The sequence below is a fragment of the Pipistrellus hanaki genome, assembly GCF_964339955.1.
Source record: "Pipistrellus hanaki genome assembly, chromosome: 5".
NCBI lineage: Eukaryota > Metazoa > Chordata > Mammalia > Chiroptera > Vespertilionidae > Pipistrellus > Pipistrellus hanaki.
Window position 1 is genome coordinate 82,534,600 of NC_140507.1, and position 25,393 is coordinate 82,559,992.

At 40.7% G+C, this 25,393-nt stretch overlaps 1 long non-coding RNA gene across 1 annotated transcript; it reads left to right on the top strand.

Annotated features, from left to right (window-relative positions):
• Positions 1–6,635: 6,635 nt before the first annotated feature.
• On the top strand, positions 6,636–24,643 carry LOC311622542. The gene is made up of 3 exons (XR_014795010.1): positions 6,636–6,861; positions 22,092–22,223; positions 23,310–24,643. It is a non-coding gene; the product is annotated as an uncharacterized lncRNA (long non-coding RNA).
• Positions 24,644–25,393: the final 750 nt, after the last annotated feature.

Here is a 25,393-nt window from a genome sequence, read left to right on the forward strand (position 1 = left end):
GTAGATATTAGGCATTGGTTGAAATTTGCTTGTTTTCTGTTTGCCAATTTCTGAGGTGTGACAAAAGTCAGGTTGGACTTGTTTTCTAAATCTACATGTAGTTTTGGTTGTGCAAGATTATTATTTACAACAGCCAATCTAGAAGGATTCTGTTCAGGACACTAGCACTCAAAATTATCAAATAATCAGGTAGTTGGAGGAATAGCTTCACCTTTTGTAATTGAGAAAATTGGGGAAGTGTCTTAGTCTTCTGTATCTAAGGCAGTGATTCTCAAACTTTAGCCTGCATCAAAGTCACCTGGGGAGCTTGTGGGAAGACATATTCCTGGGTCCCTCCTGAAGAGTTCCTGATTCAGTAGATCGTGGCTAGGCCTGAGAATATGCATTTTTATTGAGTTCCTGGTGATGTGGAAGCTGCAGTTAGGAGACCACACTTTGAGAACCTTTGACTGAGAGGAAAGCTGAAGTGGGTTCTTCTGTCCCTGCTTATAACACTGGAGAGTGATGTCAGCCACCAGCATGGGGAAACTTCATGTCAAAAACCTAAGTATAAAAATAAAGTATATATGTGGTTAAATGAACTGAGTGTATTTTTCGAGATTGTGGGATATAAAAAACAAACAATACAGTGTGACTTCTAAGGATACCAGTTTAAAATATATATATATATATATATATATATATATATATATATATATATATATATAATTGATATTTTTACAGAGAGTAAGGGAGAGGGATAGAAAGTTAGAAATCTCAATGAGAGAGGAACATCAATTAGCTGCTTCTTGCACACTCCCTACTGGGTATGTGCCCACAACCAAGGTACATACCCTTGACCAGAATCGAACCTGGGACCCTTGAGTCTGCAGGCCTATGATCTATCCACTAAGTGAAACCAGCCAGGGTGATACCAGGCCTTTAAATGCAATAGTGAGCAGGACCATGTCAACTTGAAATCAGTGGTTCTGTGTTTGGCTCTTGGCATAGCATCACCCATGCTTAATTCAGTGAGAGTTCTCCAGAGAAACAAGAACCAATGGGATGTGTGTATATGTAGAAAGAGATTTATTTTAAGGGGTTGATTTATGCGATTGTGGAGGCTTGGCAAGCCCAAAATCTGATGGAGGAGGCCAGCAGGCTGGAGACTCAGAAAAGAGTTGTGGTTTTAGCCCAAAGGTTGGCAAACCAGGAAGAGCCAATATCATAGATGAAATCCTAAAGCATCTGCTGGTAGAATTCCCCTTGCATGAGTCAGTTGCCTTTTGTTGTAGTCACACCTTCCATGGTTCGGATTATATCTTCTCATATTATGGAGAGCAATCTGCCTTACTGACTTAAATCTCATCCATACACATACTCACAGAAACATCCAGAATAATGGTTGACCAAATTTCTGAGCACCATGGCCCAGTCAAGTTGATACATAAAATTAACCATCAACATGGGTTTATTTCATTTTATTCTATTTCATTTTTGTTTTCAGGTTTGGTTCAATTGAATTCAGCAAGTGTTTCACCTGCTCAATAATTGCAGTACACTGTAATTCATTGAGGGGAAATGATAGATTTAATTGGGAAAGAGTTTAGAGTTTATTTATTTCTTCATTCAATAAATATTTACTGAGTACTAGTTTTATAAAGCCTCTCATGTAGTTTAATTTTAGATGGAAACATTTACTAAGATTTTGGTTTAGGGATGCATCTGTGGTTGGGGCCTGGGGGTTGGAATGGATCCTGGCTTTGCCCCAGCAGTGTTCACTCTGGGAAGCCATCATCCCAGCAGATGCTGACAGTGGGAAACATCGCAAGTGATGCCTCAGTGGTGTTGGTGGAAGAGGTGTGAGGGAGCTCTAGGGGAGATGAGTGGGGAAACTGGGAATATATCAATCTTAGGGACTGACCCTTTGCTCCAGCTTGGGACTTATCTGGGCCCTGGGAAGTAAAGGCCTTTGGACTAAAACTAAGGGAGGTGTTTGTTTGTTTGTTTGTTTTGTCCCCCCCCCCCCCCCAGTTAACTCTAAGACCAGGGAACCACTTTAATTTCCAGATTAAAAGAAATGATAAGAATGGGTTAAATAAGAGTGTAGTGGCTCAATGGTGACTCTGACCCCACTAAAAGAGAATGTCCATGTCAATTCTTGGAATCTATAAATATGATTTTATTGGAAAAGGGTCTTTGCAGATGTACTTAAGTTAAAGATCTTGAGACAAGATCATACTGGATTATCAGGATGGAGCCCGAATCCAATGACAAATAAATGCCCTTATCCTATATAATGAAAGGGTAATATGCAAATGGGTTGGATGTCCAAAGGGCTGGTCACTATGTTGCTCACTGACCACCAGGGGGCAGACGCTCAATGCAGGAGCTGCCCCCTGGTGGTCAGTGCACTTCCACAGGGGGAGCGTAGCTCTGCTACAAGCGGGCTGATGGCTGGCTAGCGCAGGGACCGCCTCAGCAGCAGCACTAAGGATGTCTGACTGACAGCTTAGGAGCGGGCCTAAAGCATTAGTGGACATCCCCTAAGGGGTTCCAGACTGCACAAGGGCTCAGGTCGGGCTGAGGGACACCCTTCCCCTGTGCACAAATGTTGTGCACTGGGCCTCTAGTAAGAGATACACAGACAAGATGTGAAGAGGAAGGCTGAGACTAGAGTGACAAGACCACAAGTTCAGGAACACCTGTGCCACCAAATGTGGGGCGAAGCAAAGATTCTTCTCTAGGATCCCTGGAAGTAGGGCAGCCCTGCAGGGTTTCAAACTTCTGGCCTCCAGAACTGTGAGAGAATACTTTTTGTTGTTTTAAATCACCATGTTTGTGGTAGTTTGTTATGGCAGCCTCAATAAACTAATACAGAGATTTTTTCCTACTTCTCAGAATACCAATTCTAAGAAGGTAGGGTCCTGGGAAGTGCAGCACTGAAGCACAACAGAGCATGTAACCTGTGTAACCCCTGGGAGGCAGCAGTCTTTGGCCAGAATAGCTCAATGGTGGGAACCAAGGCAGTGATGGGGGCCCTCCAGCCATGTCTCAGCAGCACACATGGTCTCAGCACTGGAAGATTTTTGAAGTAATACTAAAAAATGAGCTCAGGCAATTCAAATTCCTGGACACAGGCCAGTGATGAAGGTTGCAGCCCTCACCCCTCCTACCTGGGGCTGTATCAATCTATTCACATGTGTCAAACACAAGGCCCGCGGGCCAAATCCAGCCCGCCAGGCCTTGCAATGTGGCCCGCACCGTGCTGTCATCACTGCACTCCGCTGTCAGTTTATGACATTGTCAGTTTATGACTGTTCAGTAAACCATTCGGCCCGCGATTTAGGCTGGATTTTAGATTTTGGCCCCTTCTCTGATTGAGTTCGACACCCCTAAATGTGGAGGTGAGTTTGCCATATGTCTCACTGTGTACCCACACATTTTTTGGTTTTAACATCCTACTGACAAACGCATAAGGGTAATAGGTGGTGTATCCAGGCCTAAGCAATTATTATTGACCACATTCTCTTTACCTAGTCCTGCCCTGGGGCACTTGAAGTCTAATTTAAAGAGTCAGGATGAATTACTCAACTCTGGAACCCACATATGAAAGCTAGAAGGACTTAATGAAGACCACATTCTGGAATCAGAGCTAGATACATTTACTATGTGTAAACTGACTGTGATATGAATATACAGTAAATCCTCATCATAGTATTTAATAATAATTAAGAAATAATTACCATCCTCATAAGTCCATTAGGCTCCATGGATTCCATATTTGTGAATTCACCTACTCGCTAAAATGTATTTGTAACCCCAAATCAATAGTTGTGGTACTTTTGTAGGTCTTGTTGACATGGGCAGAGCATCGGAAAGTTTGAGTCATCTGATGTACACTTTCTCATTTGAGGTCAAACAAGGTGACACTGCATTCTTGTTTCAGTTCTCATACTGTAACCAAGGGTCCTTTTTTGGGTCTATTTGGTGCCATGATTTTTGCATTTTTGCACTTTTGTTGTTGGTGGTGATGGTTTCACTGTTTAAAATGGCTCACAAGCACAATGCTGAAATGTTTGGTGTTCCCAAGTACAAGAAGATTGTGATGTGCCTTAAGGAGAAAATACACATTAGGTAAGTTTCATTCTGGCTTGAGTTATAGTGCTGCTGGTGAATTCAATATTAATATATCAAAATATATATTAAACTAGAGGCCCAGAGCATGAATTTGTGCACAGGTGGGGTCCCTCTGGGCGGCCTTGCAGGGATGGGGCCAAAACCCCATAGTCCAATGCTGCCTGCAGCTCCTACCTGCTGCTCCCCTTCATCCCAGTCCCACTGTGCCTGCTAAGGGCTCGCACCCAATCAGTCCCAATTGGGAGAGGCTCGCCTGGCACAGCAGTGCTCACCAGCCATGAGCCCTGCACCTGGTGCTCTCCCAAGGGGAGTGGCCTGCAGAATCGGGCTGAAATTGGCTCTCTGACATCCCCCGAGGGGTCCTGGATTGTGAGAGGGCACAGGCCAGGCTAAGGGACCCCACCAGTGCACGATCTGGCCAGGGAGGGACCATGGGAGGGCTCCAGGGCATGGGTGGCCCATCTTGCTCAGTCCCGATCGCCTGGACCCCAGCAAGCTAACCTATAGGTCAGAGCATGTGCCCCCTGGTGGTCAGTGTATGTCATAGCGACTGGTCTACCAGTCGACTGTCTGCCCCCTGTTGGTCAGTGCCATCATAGTAAGCAGTTGAGCAGCCTTAGCATATCATTAGCATATTATGGTTTGATTGGTTCTATTGTTTTGCCGTTTGGTTTATTTGCATGTTACCCTTTTATTATATAGGATAAAGATTCTTTAAACAAAAAACAAGATTATCTACTGATCAGTTAATAAAAATATTGTGGTCAGAGGCTCATAGAAACTTAGCTCTGTATTTCCCCTGGGAGCATGGTTCATTATTCACTAATTTGTGATGACTTTAAAGAACATAACTACTGTGACTAATGAGAAGCAGCTGTATGCGATTACAAAAATTTTTCAGTGTCATTCTGACATAAATTTCCAAGTGTTCTCATGAAAGGTTCCTAAAGAAACTCTGCCCATTTCATTCTGGTGCCACTTCAGCACATCTTGTCTTAACCCTGCTAATGCCTCACCTCCCCCAACACATCTATTCCACGAGGCTCCCTCTAATTCTGTTCCAGGTTGGTCTACTCTCAGGTCCCTTCTAATCATGTGTGCAATGTCCTTGGTCTTTTCATAGACACATACTCAAAGTTCACTCTACTAGTATATAAAAAATATATGGAGGCTTAACTATCTTTAATTTCTTTGCAAAAATGCTAACTTTATGCTTGTTGACTTAGGAACGCTTTTCTTTGTGCCCCATTATTGCACATATGTTTTGTGCCAGTTCAGCATTCCCTCTGTTAAGGAGAATTTTTTTTTGCACGTTTTTGGAACTAAACACACACACACACACACACACACACACACATATACATAATTTTTTAATTTTTAATTTTAATTTTTATTGATTTTTTACAGAGTGCAAGGGAGAGGGATAGAGAGCTAGAAACATCGATGAGAGAGGAACATCAACCAGCTGCCTCCTGCACACCCCCTACCAGGGATCAAGCCTGCAACCTGGGCATGTGTCATGACCAGGACCCAATTGTGACCTCCTGGTCCATTGGTCAAGGTTCAACCACTTATCCATACCAAAATCTGAGTAATTTAGATTTTACACACTTTTATCCCAGAAGGGGGAAAGTTGCTGTTGCATACAGTATTAAAAATTCTGTCCTGTGGCAATATCTTAAGAGTCAGCTTGGTCTGCTTTTTAAATGCTTCTTTAAAAGAGTAGTTTCAAACTTTTATTTGAAGCTCATCTCAAAGTGAGAAGCCAACACTTGGTCAATTAAAATAAAGATATTTCACCCATGCTTAATTCACTGGAAAACTGGAGAAAATAGTCCTTAGGGAAAAATCAGGAGACAGAAAGTCTTAACACAAAGCAAGAAACTGCCTGCCCCACTATGAGGGCATCCTCTGATGGCTTGTACTTGTGCTGTAGTATATTGGTGTTGTGTGCAATTACATTTTTAGATCTTTATTTCATATGTTAAGAGATAAAGTGTACCTCTGTTTCCTCTAAAGGAAGCTTACTAGCTCTAGATTAAAAGAACAATGTGATTAAAAAAAAAAAAAAAGATCCAGGTTTGGAGGTTGGTGGAAGAGAAAAGAGGTTTAATTGAGAAAGGACAGGGTGTCCTCAGTGGGGAAATAGGATGCAGTGTCAGAAATGGGTCTCATGGTGACTGGGGACACAGAGGCAATCTGTTGCTGGACATCTCAGCTCTGTAACCTCAAGAATTCCACATTCACTAGCAAATCCAGAAGTTGGGAGGTGGGGCGTGGGAAAATACTTGGCTGTGGTCACCTCTCTGTAAATGGCAGCAGTGACTAGGGACACAAAGACCTTTGAGAAAGCAGCCAGTTTCCTCTCCGGCACAGCCCCCCACCATGAGGGATTACATGAGAGGAAATTTGCTTAGCTCATAACGAAGTTTATTAGTTTAGCAGATCTGTTTGTTTAACGAGTGTCCATTTTTGAAGACTCCATTCATCAAACTGGCTCAGTCCCTGTGGCCTATGACAAAGACTGCCAGAGACACCACAAAGACAGCATACAAAAAGAACCTGCAGTTCAGGGCTTGGGCAAGTTTGAAATAAACACAAGAATCAGAGATAAATACTAACTGCTGAAGGGAATGAGCTAATTCTCTCAAGGCTAGATAGATGGATGTAAAAGGGAACTGCAATGTTTCTTGTTAGGCATTGGAACGAAGGACAGGAGGGACCAAAATGGCTGACATGTTGGTGAGTCTCAAGGCTGGGCTGGGTTTTGGTCAGTTTTTTTTTTTTTTGTCAAAGTATCAGAGCAAACCATGTTCTAGCTAGGGGATGCCGAGACTCAAAACTGGGAAAATGGAGTTCTGTCATTGAGTTCAGAGGGCAAATGTGGGGTTAGAAATAAGAGACAAAGTCAAGATAAGGAAAGATGGTAGATAATAAAGCCAATACTTGGCTCAACTCCAGGTGGCACCACTCACACTGTGGTCTATATGAATGGTGCCTGAGAGGCCTGGGCTCTGTAATCTGTACTCCTTTGTAGTTGTGGATAGTGAATTGGACCAGGAAACAAAAGTGAGATTATATCTAAGCTAAGAATGAGCTAAAGTTTCTACACTTTGATTTGCTCTCTATTTTAATAGCACAGATATCCTGGGATAAAAATTAAGATATGATAGAAAGAGGAAAGGCCTAGAAATGAGAAGACACAGGATCCAATCCAGGTCATATTACTCTCTGAGACATTGGTGAGTTATTCAATATTTTCTGAGTCAGAGTAAAGTGGGTTCAACAAGACCTACTGTGCTTCTCCACCTCACAAGGTCAGCTCAAATTTGATGAAGAATGTAAACAAGCTAGGATGCTTTGCCAAGTATAGGGGTTACACATGATGCTGTTGTCATGGTGTAAGCAGGATGCTGATATCTTCAATAGTCTACAAGGCCCCATGAGACCTCTCTCTCCTGCCTCACCTCCTCTACTCTCGCCTCCTTCTCTCTGCTCTAGCTATTCCAACTCCTTCATCATTTCTCCAGTGTCAGCTTCCCATGACACTCCAGGGCTTACCAGTTGCTCTTTCTCTGTTTGGAAGGTCTTCTCCAGGTCATCAACTTGCCTTTTTCTTTCACTTTCTTTAGGTTTGATTCAAATGTCAACTTCCCAATGAAGTTTTCTCTGACAATACATTATTTTGAATTGCTTACTTCCTAGTACTCCTTAACACCATCCCCTATTTAATTTTTTTTCTCCAAAACACTCTCTAATACAAAATTTAATTTACATGCTATTATATGAATATTCTGTTCCCCCCCCACCATAATGTAAGCCCCAGAAAGGCAGGGATTTTTATCTGTTTTGTACCCTAAACCAAAAATAATCTAGAAAATTGGTAGGCACTCAATGGGAAAGAACCATTCAAAGACACATATTCTCCCCCTCAGAAGGATGCCTTTTGTACTTAAATTGAAATTACATCTGTATCAGCTCTTGGTTATCTAGCTACTTGACTTTTGCTCAGGTTCCATTCTGCTACAGGACATTTCATTAAAGTTTTGATTTATCCCCATTGGTGTTGCATAGAAAAGAGCATTAGGAAATGTACAGTCAGTCACCACATTTTGCTGACTAATAATATGAACATACTTCAGAAAAGCCTGTGCTGAAGTAAGAAGGGCTGTCTGAGTGTTACCAGGGAGATGAAACAGGCAGCATCATTCAGTAGAACAGAATGTTTTCCAAGCATCAAGAAATACATGTTGCTTATTGTTAAAAAACAGTAAGTCCATTGATTTCGCTCTGGGTTTTTCTTACAAACACATTGTCTAGACTCAGTAACTTAGAGAAATCTGTTGTTGCTGTGGATCTATGAAGTATTATATGGAGTTTTGCCAACAAGAAATCTATTTCTTTTTGAGAGTTATGGTCTTATTTTGAGTTATTTTTTCTTGGCCTAGAACATGGTGTTAAATTACTTTTGACCGGCTTGCTTTTGGGTCACATTTGTATGTTAAGGACACAATTACCTCACTGTGATCTGGTTAAAGTCAGTTTCTGATCTGCTGGGAATAGGAGAGAGCTGGGGAAGAGGCCACCGCTTTGGCATCTAAAAATATATACTCACTAAAAGCCTGATGCATGAATTTGTGCACCAGTGGGGTTCCTTGGCCTGGCCTATGGGATCAGATTGAAACTGGCTCTCTGACATCTCCTGAGGTGTCCCAGATTGTGAGAGGGTGCATGATTGGGGCAGGGGAGGGACATGGACCCCAGCAGCAAGCTAATCTACCATCAGAACATCTGCCCCTTGTGGTCAATGCCCATCATAGCGATTGGTTCACCAGTTGACTTCCCCCTGGTGCATGACATAGGGAGCTGCTGAGCGGCCTTAGCATATTACACTTTGATTGGTTGAATGAACCACCTGAAGACTGGACACTTAGGATATTAGGCTTTTGTTATATAGGATAGCTTATTTTCCCAAGTTGGTGGTTATAACAGTGGTAGGACTTGAATGTTCCCACCGTACAAAAGTACCTATAGCATTCAGAACATTCTCTGGGGGAGAATTCATTGTTATATTAAAGATTAGGCTTTAGATTCTGGCTGTTTCTGTCCCACCAAAATTCATATGTTAAAGGCTAATATACAATTTGATGGTATTTGGAAATGGGTCTTTGGGGATGATTAGGTCATAAAAGTGACACTTTTATGAATGGGATTAGTGTCCTTATAAGATAGACCCAGAGAATTCCCTTGCCTTCTTCTGCCATGTGAGGACATTGGGAAGATGGCCATCCATGAACCAGGAAGTGGGCTCTCACCAGACACTGAATCTGCTGGTGCCTTGATCTTGAACTTCCAGCCTCCAGACTGTGAGAAAGAAATTTCTGTTGTTTATAAGCCACCCAGTCTATTTATAAGCCACCCAGTTTTGTTGTGGCAGTCCAATCCAGAATTATGAGAAATAACAAAATACTGTTTAATTATTAAATTTAGGATTGGTCTATTATATACAAATGGATAAGAGATACTATTAGTTTGGCCAACTTTGAGTCATATCTTCTTCCAACCCCATGCTTTTGCCTAGGAGAGAACAGAGAACATTAACTGATGATTCAATAAAAACTAAATAAATATGGGTGATTCCTTGAAGAAAGGGGGATGCATACTCAGTGACCAAAAAACAACAAAAACAAATATATAAAAGTCTATGGTCTAGTATATATAGTCTATACAATCATGGTATACATAGTTATACTACTATAATTATTGTAACTACTATGGTTTACACTACTTTAGCCATTTTACAAATAAGGAGATTAAGCAATTAAATATCAGATGGGACTCTTTTACATATATTTTTCATTTTAAAATAATTTAAAGCTTTTAGGAAGTTTCAACACTAGTACAGACTATCTTTGTGTACCATTCCCTCAACTTTCCCCAATGATACCATCTTATATAGCACATTATCACATCAGATGGAATTGGGACCAGGTTTGTCTGGCTCCAAAGTCCTCATTAGTAGTCAAATGCTAATTCATAGAGTTGTGCTCATTGCACACACTGATAAGGAAAGGCATCAATTTATCTCACGCTCATTTCTTCCTGCTCCTTCATGACCTGACTGCTTCTAGCAAAAAGAATGCTACAGCAAGGGGGTGTGAGCTCTGGACTCAAAACTGAAACCCTCTTAGAGGGTTTGCATGTAGCCTGTGTCATCATCTCTCCAACTGGATAATGGATACATCTATGCAGCCCCAAGCAGGCCCTATGTGAGACCTTCCTGAACAAAATTGATAGGTTCTTCCTATTTTTTTTTTAAACAGCTGGTACACACTTTAGGTCATAATTATTTATTTTAATTCCAACAAGACATTTTATTTATTCTTATAGATCCAGAACTTAGCAAATCCTCAATAAATGTTTGCTGACTCACTAGAAAAGAAGAGGATCTTCTATATGAATTATTGTGTGAAGAGTTTTATAATTTATTGGATATTGGGTCATCTTGATTTTACATTTGCTGGTGCCACATCACTAGTATTTATTGAAATACATTCAATCCTTTTTGTCTCAGTCATTGTACAGCAACCTGCACATGGGAAAGCTACTATGGATTTAGATTAGTTGGAGCCAACAACTCAAATGACTAGAAGTTTCATTGCTTTCTTCCAGTGTTATACCGAACTATTCTACCTTTCTCAAAATTTGGTGGGAGGAAAAAACATCCTCAATCAACAAAAACTACTCAGGATGAAAATGAAGTCTTTATTTTAGTTCTCCTAGAGCAGTGCTTCTCAAACTTGATGTAGATCTACTTCATGTTGGGATCTTATTAAAATGCAGATTTTGACTCTCTAGGTCTGGGTTTAGGGGATCTAATATTCTACATTCCTAGAGGTCAGGGCTATTGGTTCGTAGATCATACTTTGAGTAGACCTAGAGACCAACTGGTAAGGGTGTTAGTAACACATATGAGCATAAGACAAATAAATATTAGAAAACTTGGGACACACTTATCTCAGGGTTAATGGATTTGCTTTTGGGTTATAGCTGGTTTTCCAATTTGGTTGCCTAACACAGAGCTTGCATCAGTTGTGGGTTGAGAAATGGGACAACTTGTTTCCTTTGCCATTTATCCCACAGGCCATTCTGAACAGAGGCTTTGGAAGATCAGCCCTAACACACTGATAACTTTCATAAAGCCACAGATATGTGAAAGGAACAATGGATCACTGATTGTGTGTTGTTTTTACATCCACATCCCATGCTAAAGCCCACATCTTTGGCAATTGAACCTGATTTCTTAACTGAGTCGGGAAACCCTTGACCCACTGACATTATTCTATACTATTTTAATCTGAAGATATGCGAGTTGATAAGAGACAACACTACATACCTTACATGCTTGTTTAAGCATTTAATGAGAATTTCATATTTACTCATACTAGAATAGACGTTTCTTCACATAAAGAGCTTGAAATCAAAATGGTGAGATGTTAGCTCCACTACAGAGGCATCTCTGGTGACAGTGCAAAATAGAAATAACCCAGTGCTGAACTGTGGGGTACAATCTGCATTAAAACTTCAATGGACTAGAATGAATTTAATTTGGAAACTTTTAAAGTTTCATGATGAGATAATTAGAGATAATCTAGGGTATCAATAAAATGATGAAAAAGTAATCTGACTCACTTTCAAAGATCACAGGTCAATCTCAAGGGCAGGGAGAGTCTGACCAGGGTAAAACGGGTCCCCACAGCACTCTGCTATGATAGATCTTCATCCTCTGTGGTACAGCTAGCCTACATTGTTAGTTCTTGGTGTAGTGGGGAGCTAGTGGTAGTCATCCCCTTTCCCATTCACACTTAAGTTCCTTATCCCATCAGCCTGTAGGCAAGTATGAGTGAGACACACACACACACACACACACACACACACACACACACACACACACACTTTAACCTCCTGAGAGTGGTGAAGAAAATAAGTTTAAGGTTCTGAGAGATGTCTTGATTGCCCATTTTAAGGGTAATTTCTTCCTGTCAGCAGTGGTTTCTTCATGTTGCCATCAGATATCTCAAGGGAATGAATGAAGAAATAGTAAGGATAGAAGAAAAGTCAGTCTCTGCTTTTTAAAATTAAAAGAATGCAGACCATTATGCTGAACATCTTAAGCTTCTACAGTAATGCGTGTCAATGATTTCACAATAAAACTGGAAAAAAACACATTTAGGTGTAATATATGACAAATTATAGTCAGCATAAGTTATTAATCAATTTAGCCACAAAAATAAAAGAATAATCAAAGGGTTACCAGGTCTTTCTAAATTGGCAGAGATGTGACATATGGTGCAAATATATTCATATTTTTAAAGATTAAATTCTAATTCTGAGAGTCCTCTTTCCTCTAATTTGGTGGGTCCATTCACAGAGAAGCTAGACACAGAAGCTCTGAGTAAACTACAGGCATTGAATTCACCCTCCCAGCTATCCTCAGAACAGTGGGAAAAAGGGGTTGTCCCTAGTTCAGGAGGGAGGACTTCTATCAGAGACTCCAGTGAGAAAAGGTTGTCAAAGTCCCTACAGTGAAGGAATCTCAGAGACACTAATGGGAGTGCCTGCTGATTTTAGAAATCAACTGACGACTAAGCTTTTTGTTGGAGGAAAGTCCCATGTAAGGTGGGCTGATTGCTAAGTAGCAGCATTCATGAGATGAAGCAAAATTTGTAAACGAGGAATATGTTGTCATCACAATCTAGAAAGGACTGTGAGATGTTGGACTTGTATGTCCTTAGTATGTTTATCAAATCGATCTCCTTGGAGGTGATTGCCATCAGTACCGTATAATACCTGGAGAGAGGCAGATGCAGTTAAGATCTTGTTTCCAGACAGTGTGATGACAAAGTTCATGGCAAGCCTAGAAAAGGTGTAGTGTGTGACTAGAATGGTGATGACAGACTGTGGCTGAGAGGCTGTTGAAATAGGCACTGAAAGAACATATTGGCTCAATCTATAAGAGCAAATATTTACCAGCTGTTGATTAGAGGCAGTTAGTCATTTCAATAGAAAATGAGTATAAGATTGAGTATTGGGTATGGGGACTTAATGGATAGATCACAGCATTAAAGTTGTAGTAGTCCATCATGTTACCATTCATTTTTTCCCCCAGGTTTAAGAACTGGAAATTTTTGGCTTGTAAATGGAGAAGCAGTGTGGATAATCACTCCTTTGTTAATTAGACTTTATATATTAACTAGAGGCCCAATACATGAAATTTGTGCAAGAGTAGGCCTTCCTTCTCCTGGCTGCCAGCACCAGCCTCCCTCTGACACCCGGGACTTGGGCTTCCCTCACAGCCCCGGCTTCATCCAGGTCTGATCTAATTAGCATATTACGCTTTTATTATTATAGATTTTTAATTCCTAAAGGCCCTGCTTTAACTTATAGTGGGCCATTTTAAGTAGGGGTCCATAGGGTTGCATTTTATCAAGCAATTTTTAGGTGCCAAAGATTTAATTCAATTTTAATTATTACTCATGTTGAAAGAATTTCTATGCCCACTATGGGACATTTTAAGACAATAGATACTGTGACTATAGGAAATTTAGGCAAGGCTCCTTTTAAAGTGAGGCATACTTATTTTCCCTCTATTTAGACTTAGTGATTTTCTTCAGAGTATAGGGCTACATTATTTAAATTTAGTGTTATCCCAAAATATAACTATAATTGAGGTCCAGCATTAAGTTTATGAAGCTGCTCCAATTGAGTACATTTTAGGAAATGTTAGAGTTATTTTTAGAGATGCAGAAGTCAATTAGCACCTTTTTATTTTCCTGTCATTCAAATTCATTTAGTATACAAGTTTAGTTTGATATCATTATATATATATTTGTTATATATACATTTTCAATGAACAATTTTATATAAACATTAATATAAAAATTTTGGATATCCAATTGGATCATATTATAGACCTTTGTTTTACATATATTATCTATAATAATAAAAGTATAATATGCTAATTAGACCGAATGTCCTTATGGACATCCTTCCAGACATCCTTCAGGATGAAGCCAGGGCTGCAAGGGAAGCCCTGGTCTCAGGTGCCAGAGGGAAGCCAGTGCCAGCAGCTGGGGGAAGGAAGACCTACTCTTGCATGAATTTCGTGCATCAGTCCTCTAGTATAATATAACATGCAATATATATGTTATGTTATAATATGTGTAATATATGTAAATATAATATATGTAAAATTTATTTATTTACTAGGTTTTTGTTTTGTTTTTCTTTCTCTCTCTCTTTTTTTGTTTTAGGCTTTTAGTCAACTGAAGCAAGGATTTTAGTGGTGCTGTAGATGGTCTCAGGGAAAAGGGAGGGCAAAGGGCCTAGAGGCCTTTTAGGCAGCAACCTCTCATTTTAAGATTCCCAATCCAGGGACCCAGGTTTGTACTTAGAGAGCAACAGCAGCCTCTCTCTGGATGGCAGTCAGCCCCCTGTTCAAAGCACTGGTACCCACTGCCCCTGAAGTTTCCCTTTCTTTCATTTTTGGTCTCCTATCTGTCCTCAACTGTTGTTTTTTCTTTACTTATTTACAGTTTAACTCCTGGTTATCCTAGGGGCCCTGTCAATGGGTGCTTCTATTGGCCCGGTCTAGGGGGTTCCATTATCCAGTAAAGAGTCTAGATCCTCTTCCAAGGAGAGGGACAGTGGCCAAATCATACCCACAAAAACACTACCACAATCGTATCTGTCCTAAGTTACCAGCCAGAGTGATTGCTTGTGACTGGAGTGGAATGAGCAGCAGTTCCTGCACAGTACCCCAGCATTTTAGGTGCCCGAATCCATTGCATGATCCCCTCAAGGGCCTTAGGCAGAGATGAAGAATAAAGTGCTTCCCCTTCGTTTCCTTTTTGCTGAGCATTGTGCTACCTGTCTCCAAGAACGTGATATTTTATATCCCACTGGGCCAGGGGACAAATTGCAACAACACAAAATTTAAGTCCAAAACAACACCTTGTGCCGGGTGCCATGGTTTCTGAATGGCCGCCCTCCCAGTGATCCTGTGTGTGTCTGGTAATGGAAGTGCCTACAAAGGCACTCTCTTTACTTGCCACGCAGGCTGAAGTGCAGGGAAATGGCCATCAGCTGCCTTCCACATACCAGTACTGACTGGTGACTGATCAGACCCTTCCCCCAGCATTTCCCCTCACAGCTCTCTCCCAGGAGCCTTCGGTAAGCCTAGCTAGGCAGTATAAAAAGGGGTGTCCCTGGGAATCATCCCAGAATCTAGGTAAGTAGCCCAGCCCAGATCAGAGCTCAGGGAGGACTCAGTTTTTGAGTTCTGGATTTAGGGTGGGAGTTAGTGGCAACACCTCACAAACACAACAAACAGCCTTTGCAGCCACAGCATAAACCCATACCAGCTGGAGGGTGACTTCCCAGCCTGCCCCTGCCACCTAGTGGAACCAGTTAGGAAGGCATGAACAGTCTAGTGATACACTAGTTTTGCCTTGTCAGGAATTCACTTTCTGTGGTTTCATTTACCTGCGGTAAACTGTGGTCTGAAAATTTAAATGGAAAATTCCAGAAGTAAAGAATTCATAAGTTTTAAATTGTGTGTCATTCTGAGTAGCATGATGAAACCACATGCCGTCCGGCTCGATCCCTGCCGGGAGGTGAATCATCCCATTGTCCTGGATATCCATCCTGGATATACTCCCAGCCTCTTAGTCACATAAGAACCTTCTAGGTTATCAGATCAACTGTCACAGAATCGCAGTGCTTGTGTTCCACTAATCCTTAGTTTACTTAATAATAGCCCCAAAATGCAAGAGCAAGGCTTCTTTTAAGTGAAAAGTTGTGTATGTATAGCAAAACATAGTACATATAGGGTTTGATACTATATATAGTTTCAGGCATCCACTGGGGGTCTTGGAATCTGACCCCCATGGATAAAGGAGGATCCTATGTTTCACTCAAGTCTGAGGTCAAACCAGTGTGTCTGAGGCTCACAGCACCAATTGTTTTAAATATAGGTTTCATTATTATTTAGGTACAACAAAGCCAACTGATCCTGAGACAGTTGTCACTGAAATAGTTTGTTCTACCCAGAGATCCCAAGAAAAGGGGCAACTACGCCACAGAGGGCCACGTGGGAAGCACCTGGGTCAATCAGAAGGTGGAGGGAGTCGGGGAAACATGGGCAAGAGCCTTTGCTGTGTGTCAAGTTTCCATATGTCTCTTACAAGGACATTTTTCATTGAATTTAGGGTCTACCTAGATAACCCAGGCTGATCTCATTTCAAGATTCTTAAATTAATGAAATCTGCAAAGACACTTTTACAAATACTAAAAGCCTGATGCATAAAGATTTGTGCAAGAATGGGACTTCCTTTCCGTGGCTGCCAGCACCACCTTTGCTCTGGCTGGAGCCACCCTTCTGCTCCAGCTTGGAGCTGCCTTTCCACCTTCCCAGGCTGCCCAGAGGCCCGGAGCGGCTGGTATGGTGTAGAACGCCTGTGTCATCACCATGGCAATGATGCAAGCATCCCGCCCCACCCCCAGTTGCTCTTTGCCTTTGTATGCAAATTAATCCACCATCTTTGTTGGGTTAATTTGCATGCTCACTGCTGATTGGCTGGTGGCTGTCACAAAGGTATGGCAAATTAGCATGTTACTCTTTTATTAGGTAGATGGTAACACTCACAGGTTCCAGGAATTTGATATATATTGTTTTTTTTTTTGAAGGACTATTATTCAACACCTTTAAAAAAAAATACATATTTTATTGATTTTTTTACAGAGAGGAAGGGAGAGGGATACAGAGTTAGAAACATCGACCAGCTGCCTCCTGCACACCCCCTACTGGGGTTGTGCCCATAACATGCCCTTGACCAGAATCAAACCTGAGACCCTTCAGTCTGCAGGCCGATACTATCCACTGAGCCACATCGGTTAGAGCTATTCAACACCTTTTAAATACATCACAAATCTGACCAAATCTCACCATCTCCCCTGCTACCATCTTGGTCCCAGATGCCATCATCTCTCCTTGTACAGGGACAAAATCTTACTGGCTTCTCTGCCTCCATTCTTGCCCCTGATGGGGTTCAGAACAAATATCCCCCAAAAATGCCACTTTGGCATGAGGCCTATTTTGAGCTAAAGGAAATCAAGACCCAGCAGACTCAGGAAAAACTCATTACTTCCCCTTTAACTGTCTAAAAAAAGTACAAATTTCTCATCTGTGGAGGAAATCTGCAGTTATAAAGGAAATTTACATTGGAAAGGGGCCTATACCAGGAAAAAAGTTGTTACTGGAGATAATTTTTTTTTAACCTAAGAAATGTATATGCATAACAGGGTGACTTTTGTCACCGAACATTTCCTATTGAACATTTCCTCCTCTCACCTTCCTGTGAACCCTTCTCCCCTTTGTAGCCCCAGGCCCCTATCCTTTCCTTTGCCCAGGGTGCTGGATTAGCCTTGATTGCCTGGCTGAGCCTCCTATCTTTAAAGGGCTCCCATGCGTGTACATAACTAAATTTGTTTTTCTCCTATTACTCTGTTTTATGTCATCTCAACTGTTAAACCAGCCACAGAACCTAGAAGGGTAGAAGAAAAAATTTTTCTTCCCCTACCCACCTTAACCACACATTCTCCAAAACGCAGCCAAGATAACCTTTTTAAAACCCAAGTCAAATTATGCCACTACTTGGTTCATACACTCAATAGGCTCCCCTCTCTTGTAGAAAAACAAAATACAAAGTTCTTGTCCTGGCTTGTGTCATTTGGCCTCTGGATTCCTCTCCCATTTTTATGCTGTATGACTTTCTCTCTGTTTGCTGGCTCTTCTCCTGGAATATTCCCTGGCCTCCCCAGGTGCCCTCCCCTCCAGTGGGGCCTCTTTTTCTTCAATATCTGTCCCTGGCTCCTTCTTTCCCCTTATCCAGGTCTCTACTCACTCAGATCTCAACTCTTTACAGAGCCTCCCCTGAAGGCCTTACCTAAAACAACACCTACTCTAATTCTCTATCCTATAACTCTTTCTGAGCACTTATGTCACACAGTGCTGCCATACATGTTCATTGTCTGTGTTCCTGAAGGCAAGAGCTTCTCTGCTCCATAATGGTGCCTAGATTCATGCTCAGCACACCATGGGCACTTAAAGAATACTTCTTGTTGGAAGGAATAGATGGGTGAGTGAGTGAATGAATGAATCTGTTGAGGGTTTTTCTGATTAGGCTCACCTTATGTTTTGCCAAATTATCCCCAGCAGCTGTCCCATTTCTGAACTAAAGCTCACTTAACAGCACTATCTGTGTACAGGGAGCAATGAGTGTAATTAAAAAATAATAATTTTAATGGAAGTATACTTTGTAGTTTTCACTTATTTTTTAAACAGAAGAACAGGGCTTGTTGAAGAGACTGTGGAACGGGGATTACAGTTAATTTCTTAGGGAAATATTGAGCAAGAGACAATCACGAAGACAATTCCTTTAACATCCTGCTTCCCAGGGGTATGGGAGATGGCCATTTCCGACTATTGGTTTGAGTTCTAGGTAATGGCTAATCCTGTTGAAATCATTATTAACAACTTATGGAGCATTTACTAAGTTTGTAGGTACAAGGTTGAAAAAGAAAAAAGGTGTCTAGCCAAAACCGGTTTGGCTCAGTGGATAGAGATGTTGGCCTGCGGACTGAAGGGTCCCAGGTTCGATTCTAGTCAGGGGCATGTGCCTTGGTTGTGGGCACATCCCTGGTGGGGGGTGTGCAGGAGGCAGCTGGTTGATATTCCTTTCTCGTCGATGTTTCTCTCTCTCTACCCTTCTCCCTTCGTCTCTGTAAAAAATCAATAAAATATATATTAAAAAAAGAAAAAAGATGTCTATCCTATATAAACAATGATGTAATTAACATACAAATCAAATAAAGAAATGAAAACAAACATAAGAGAGTGTGCAGTGACACAATAAGCATGAGTGAGGACATAATTAGAGGTGAGCTGCTCAGAGCCAGATTATAAAAAGTATTCAATATTATGGAATTGTTGGGGGCAGCTAGAATGACATCAGGTATCAGACCGGTGGCGTCAGACCACACCTGGGTTCAGCAACCTTGGTACTTGAGGTCTAGGTAGAAAAAAATTCAGAGCTAAGACTCAAACTAGAAGAAAACGTTTATTTAGAAAATCACAGAGGTAGAAATAATTTGTAGGAAAAAAATGGACTTAGGAAACAAGTTATTGAGGCAAAGAAAGTGCCCTTGAGCTTAGAAGTGAGGAAGGTCAAAGGTGACATGCCTGAGGGAGATGAGGAGGGGCAGAGGAAGGGAAAGGCGAGGGGCATGCTTCTAGGAGGAAAAGCCAACGGTGTCCTCTATCCTAAAGGTTTTGAGAGTGGAGATTTTAGGGGAAGTCCCAGTGAAAGATCTCAATAAAATATTCAGCAGCGTTCCAGGTGTGTCCTTTCAGGGACTAGGTCTATACTGAGTGGTTCATCCTGAGGTCAGCCTTGGCTAGTCTGGTTTTGTTGCTTTTCTGGGCCCTGGATCTGAAATACAACTGAGGCCTAGATGTTATCTCTAGGGAGGAAAGGTCAGGGGGTCTAAACTGAATGACCAGAGTTATGAAAGGTCAGGTGGTCCAAACTGCATGACCAGCTATATGGTCATGGGGAGGATAGGTCCACCTGGGGAAGAGGTCCCACCCTACAATTGTCCATTGCTAGGCACCTGGGGCTTTCCATCCTGGTGACCTTCAGTATTTGGCCCATTGTCCTTGCTCTCTGCTCATGTCTGTCTAACTGCCTACCACAGAATGAAGAGCTCAGTGGTCCTCCTTAGTCCCAGACTCCTGCCTGCTACTCTCCTCTGTTGAGGCACTGGATCCCAGTTGGTCCATAGTTCTCCAGCTACCTGGTCTGGCCAAGAATGGGCACCATTCTTAGAAATACAGGTGCTTCCACATGACAGCTGGCTTTCTTATCACCTATGGCTTGGAGTCCCTTGCCAGTTTCCTCACTGACTGAACTGGTGTTTTTCTAAGCCACACCTGAACCTGACATCTACCTGGACAGGCCTGTGGCTCTCTGACTGCTGTGCTGGGACTGGCTTCTGTGGTCGCATCCATTTCCCTGTCTGTTCTAGTTCCAAAGTTTTTCACCTGGAGGGGCTCTGCATTCAGCTGGCTGTCCTCCTCTTCTCAGGTTCCTTCACTCCTCTCACTTGTGTCACATTAATGACCATGAGCAGAGCCAAATTCCCTCTCGGTACTGTGCCCAGCCATCTCACGTGTTCCCTGGAGATGGCCAAGGACTGGAAGTTCCTCCTCCCTATGCACCTCATAGAGAATGCATGCATCTATTCACAGCATAGATCCCTGGGGGTGATGGTGGGTCAGGACAGGAAGAGTGACACAGGAGGTTCACATTCTCACTTCCCTGTCACTTGTCAAACCTTTCCTCTGAATGTTTCCTGCTAATACCTCTTGTGACCTCCATGTACCCAAAACTTATTCAGCTAATACTCAGTCCTAATTTTATTTTTCTTGTTGTGCTAATTTTCTATGCTTTCATGACAAAATACCACATACCTAGTGGCTTAAAATAAAATACATTTCTTCTTTCACAGTTTATGAGGCCCTAAATCTGAAATCAGGGTGTCAGCAAAGTTGTTCCTCTGGGGACTCTGAGGAAGAGTCTGTTCTATGCCTCTGTCTTACCTTCGGGTGGGTGGCCAGCAATCTTTGGAGTCCCTTGACCTGTGGCAACCTCTCTCTAATCTCTGCCTCTGTCTTCAGGTGGACTTTTTCTTTCGGACTCTCTGTGTTCTTTCTTCTTCTTATGGTGACACCAGTCTTTAGATTTGGGGTCCATCTTGATCCAAAATGACCTCATCTTAATCTTTATTATTTTCAAAGAGCCTATTTCTAAATAAGGTCACATTCTGAGATCCTGGTTGAATATGAATTATGAGAAGTGGGGCATTATTTAGTTCACTACTTCTTTCTAGTAGCATTTAAAAAACTTTCCCTACACTTTCTCCATCTTTCTGGTCAACTTTCTCAATATTTTTCTACTTATAAGAAACAAAAAAATTCACATGTATAGTTTCTCTTGGCAAGTCATCGAGCTTCTATTTCCCTTTAGATGATGGTTAGCCTCTCATGTAAACTTCCTGCCCAATCCTGGGAATGTTAGAGTTTGTGACTCCATCACATGGAGAAGACTTTCTATGGTCAGGATCAAGTTTGCTGAAACAGTGACAGCACAAAAGATTTCTACCATGCTGGGCAAATCTATTTCATTCATCTATCTGCTAATACCAAAAGAATGAATGCCCACTATAGGTTAGGCACTATTCTTGACACTTGGAATACAGTTTTGAGCAAGTATATATACACTTTCCCTTAAGGAGTTTACTGCCTAGTGGGGTAGAAAGAGGAATAACACAAATAAAAGAAAAAACATAATTATAAGAAATCTTAAAAATGAAGGGTACATGGTGCTGAGAAGATAGAATGAAATTGCTCTGTCCACTGAGCCAAACCAGCTAGGGCTACATGGGAAAGACAATGATGATGTTGAGAGAGATGATTCTCCTGTTTGTTGTGAAGTTGACATATTTGTGAATGTGATAGTCAGACAATTTTTGTTTTTCCTCACAATTTCCATTGTATTATTTCATCCTTGGCATTCCTGAATTCATTAATTTGAAATCAAGGTATGGCATTATGATATTTGTGATATTTCTCCTAAAGCTGTCTATTTTTTATTTATTTATTTATTTATTTATTTATTTATTTATTTATTTTTTAGAAAAACTTCTAATTCTCCACCTCTTTCTTACTGGGTGTATCAGTTAATAATGCAAGTTTTGTAATCAAAGAAAACATGATAATTTTAAGAGAAACATTAAAAGTGCTTCATTCAAAGTAATGTCCATTGCTAGCTACACATTTCCTCATGTTTCAGGTAATTTGTGGATACCATCCCAATAGAACGTTTTTGTTTTGAGGCAAACCATTCAGAGACCCAATTTTCCACTTCTTCATACGTTTTCAAGTGCTGCTCAGAAAGTGCATGTGCCATCGATCTGAACAGGTGGTAAGCTGAAAAGCAAGTTCTGGTGAATATGGTGGGTGGGTTAAATACTTCCTAGGCAAGATCTTTTAACATGTTTTTAACTGGTTTTGAAAAGTGTGATGGTGTGTCATCATGAAGCAAAATTACTTTGCCTTGGCTTCTGGCACATTCTGGTCATTTCATGATCAAAGTGTGGTTCAAATTGATTATTTGTTGTCAGTAGCAATCAATATTAATAGTTTCACCTGGTTTTAGAAGCTCATAATATCACACCTTCCTGATCCCACCAAATGCAGAGTATTGTCTTCTTTCTGAATCAATTTGGCCTTGCAGTCGACGTTGATGGTTGACCTGGATCAACCCATGATTTTGTGCATTTGGGATTCTCAAAATAAATCCACTTTTCATCACCAGTCACAATTCAATGCAAAAAAGATTTTCTTTCATGCCATTGAACCAACATTTTACGACGACTTTTCGGTTTTCCATTTCCATTTGTCTTTTGTTCAATTGGTGTAGTACCCATTTTCCTTCCTTTAAAATCTTTCCCATTGCTTGAAAATGATTGCAAATTGTTCACTGAGAAACGTTTAATCTTTCCGCAAGTTGTTTTTGAATTTAACATGCATCTTCATCCAATAATGCTTGTAATTGTTGGTCTTCAAACTTTTCTGATTGACCTTGGCATTCTTTGTCTTTCACATCAAAATCATCACTTTTAAACCATTTAAAACCAGCATTCATAAGTATCTTGAGATGGAGCAAAGTATATGATAACTTTCAGCAGCACTTTTCTTCAAAATAAAGTAATGAATTAAAACTTCCTGCAAATGTTCTTTTCATGGCACAAAATTAGACATTCTTAAGCGTAACAATATCTATTATGTTAACAGCTTAAGAAAAGTTGACATTTGAAGTTTTGAAGCTTGTTGTCAATACAACATATCAAATAACATTTATATCAACATATGTGTAACTCCATCTATTGAAAAAATATGCATTATTAACCAGTACACCTGGTACTCTATTCAACAGGACTATCATTCAAAATGTGCATGCCATCCTTGAGCAGGGGCCATGCTAATCTCTGTATCATTCCAATTTTAGTATATGTGCTGCTGAAGTGAGTACTATCGTTCAAAATTGAAGAGGAAATCAGGAACTTCACAAAAACAAGAAAGAAAGAAAAGAAGAAAAAAGGAGTTTATCACTATTAAGCCAGCAATGCAAGAAATGTTAAAGTGACTATTGTGAAAAGAAGTAGAAAGCCCTGGGCCAGACAGCTACACAGGGGAGTTTTACCCAAACATTCAAAGAAATAAAACCTATCCTCCTCAGCCTATTCCAAAAAATTCAAGAGGAAGGAAAATTTTCAAGCTCCTTCTATGAAGCCAGCATTACCCTAATCCCAAAACCAGATAAAGACACTACAAAGAAAGAGAATTACAGGCCAATATCCCTGATGAACAAAGATGCTAAAATCTTCAGCAAAATTCTAGCAAATCAGATCCAGCATTATATTAGAAAGATCATACACCATGACCAAGTGGGATTTATTATGGGGATGCAAGGCTGGTACAATATCCATGAATCAATAAACATGATACATCACATAAACAAATTGATAGATAAAAATTACATAATCATATCAATTGATGCAGAAAAAGCATTTGACAAAATTCAATACCCTTTCTTGATAAAAACTCTCAGCGAAGTGGGAATAGAGGGATCATACCTCAACATAATAAAAGCCTTATGTGACAAACCTACAGCCAACATTATACTCAATGGGGAAAAACTAAAACCATTTCCCCCAAGTACAGGAACAAGACAGGGATGCCCACTCTCACTAATCCTGCTTGACATAGTATTAAAAATGCTAGCCATAGCAATCAGATAAGAAGAAGAATTAAAGACATCCAAATTACAAAAGGAGAAGTAAAATGGTCATCATTTGAAGATGACATGATATTGTCATCTTTTGTAAAATACTCTAAAGACTCCATCCGATAGATCCTCCCTTCCCCCAACTGAGGGACAGAGTATGATGTAATCTGCACCTGCAACCCGGACATTCCTGAGCACCTAACCAGGCACCTTAAATGGACTATACATTGAACCACCAATCAGCACCTACCAAATACCTTAAGCCCCCAATTCCTAAGTACCTAAGTGCCTAATCATGTGCCTTGTATGAAACCACCAATCAGTGTGTGCTGAGTACCCTAAGCCCCATCCCTTCCCATTCCTTCCCTCAAAAGACGTGTTCACCTCTGCAAGTGCTCTCTCTTCCTTAGCAAGAACTTAATAAAAATTAGGAAGGAAATAAAAGAGGTCATATCCCTGAAAACCATTTCTATTTCTGTTTATCAGTATAAAAATTTATTACAGTGCCCCTCTCCTTATCTGTGGTTTTGTTTCCTTGATTTCAAATTTATTACAGTGCCCCTCTCCTTATCTGTGGTCAACCATGTTCTGAAAACATTAAATGGAAAATTACAGAAATAAACAATTTTTAAAAGTTTTAAATTGCATGCTGTTCAGAGTAGGGTGAAGAAATCCCGCTCCATTCAACCTGGGAACCCAGCCCTTTGTCCAGTGTTCCAATGTTGGTGTTCAAGTAACCCTTATAGTAGTAGCCTAATGCTTCTTCACAATACCTGCATCATGCACTTTACCTGCATCATCATGTAGGCATGGTATCATCTCACATCATCACAAGAAGAACAAGGAAGTATAGGACAATAAGATAATTTGACAGACAGATACCACATTTGTGTAATTTTTATTATAGTAGATATATATAGGCATATATCTATCTAGTAGATATATGCCTAAGCTGAATTCTTTCCTAGCCAGAACTCAAGTATTGAGGTTGCTGAACCCAGTTTCAGTCTGACCCTATAGGTCTAACACTCAGTGCCATTTCTACTAACACAGCATGACTTTCTATATCCATTATTTGAAAAACTTACTTTGCTCTCCAGACAAAATATAATAATATCTCTAAAAATAACCCTTGATACTGTCATCAGTAGAAGCACTGAATGAAAAAAAGGAGAGACCTGGTTCTACCTCTTAGCCTGATCTTCCTTAATGCGTGAATTCCCTTAGGTTTCCTGATGAATTGTATAAGATGATCTTTTTCAGTTTTAAGATTCCATATCTGATTTCTAAACATCTTAGCAAAG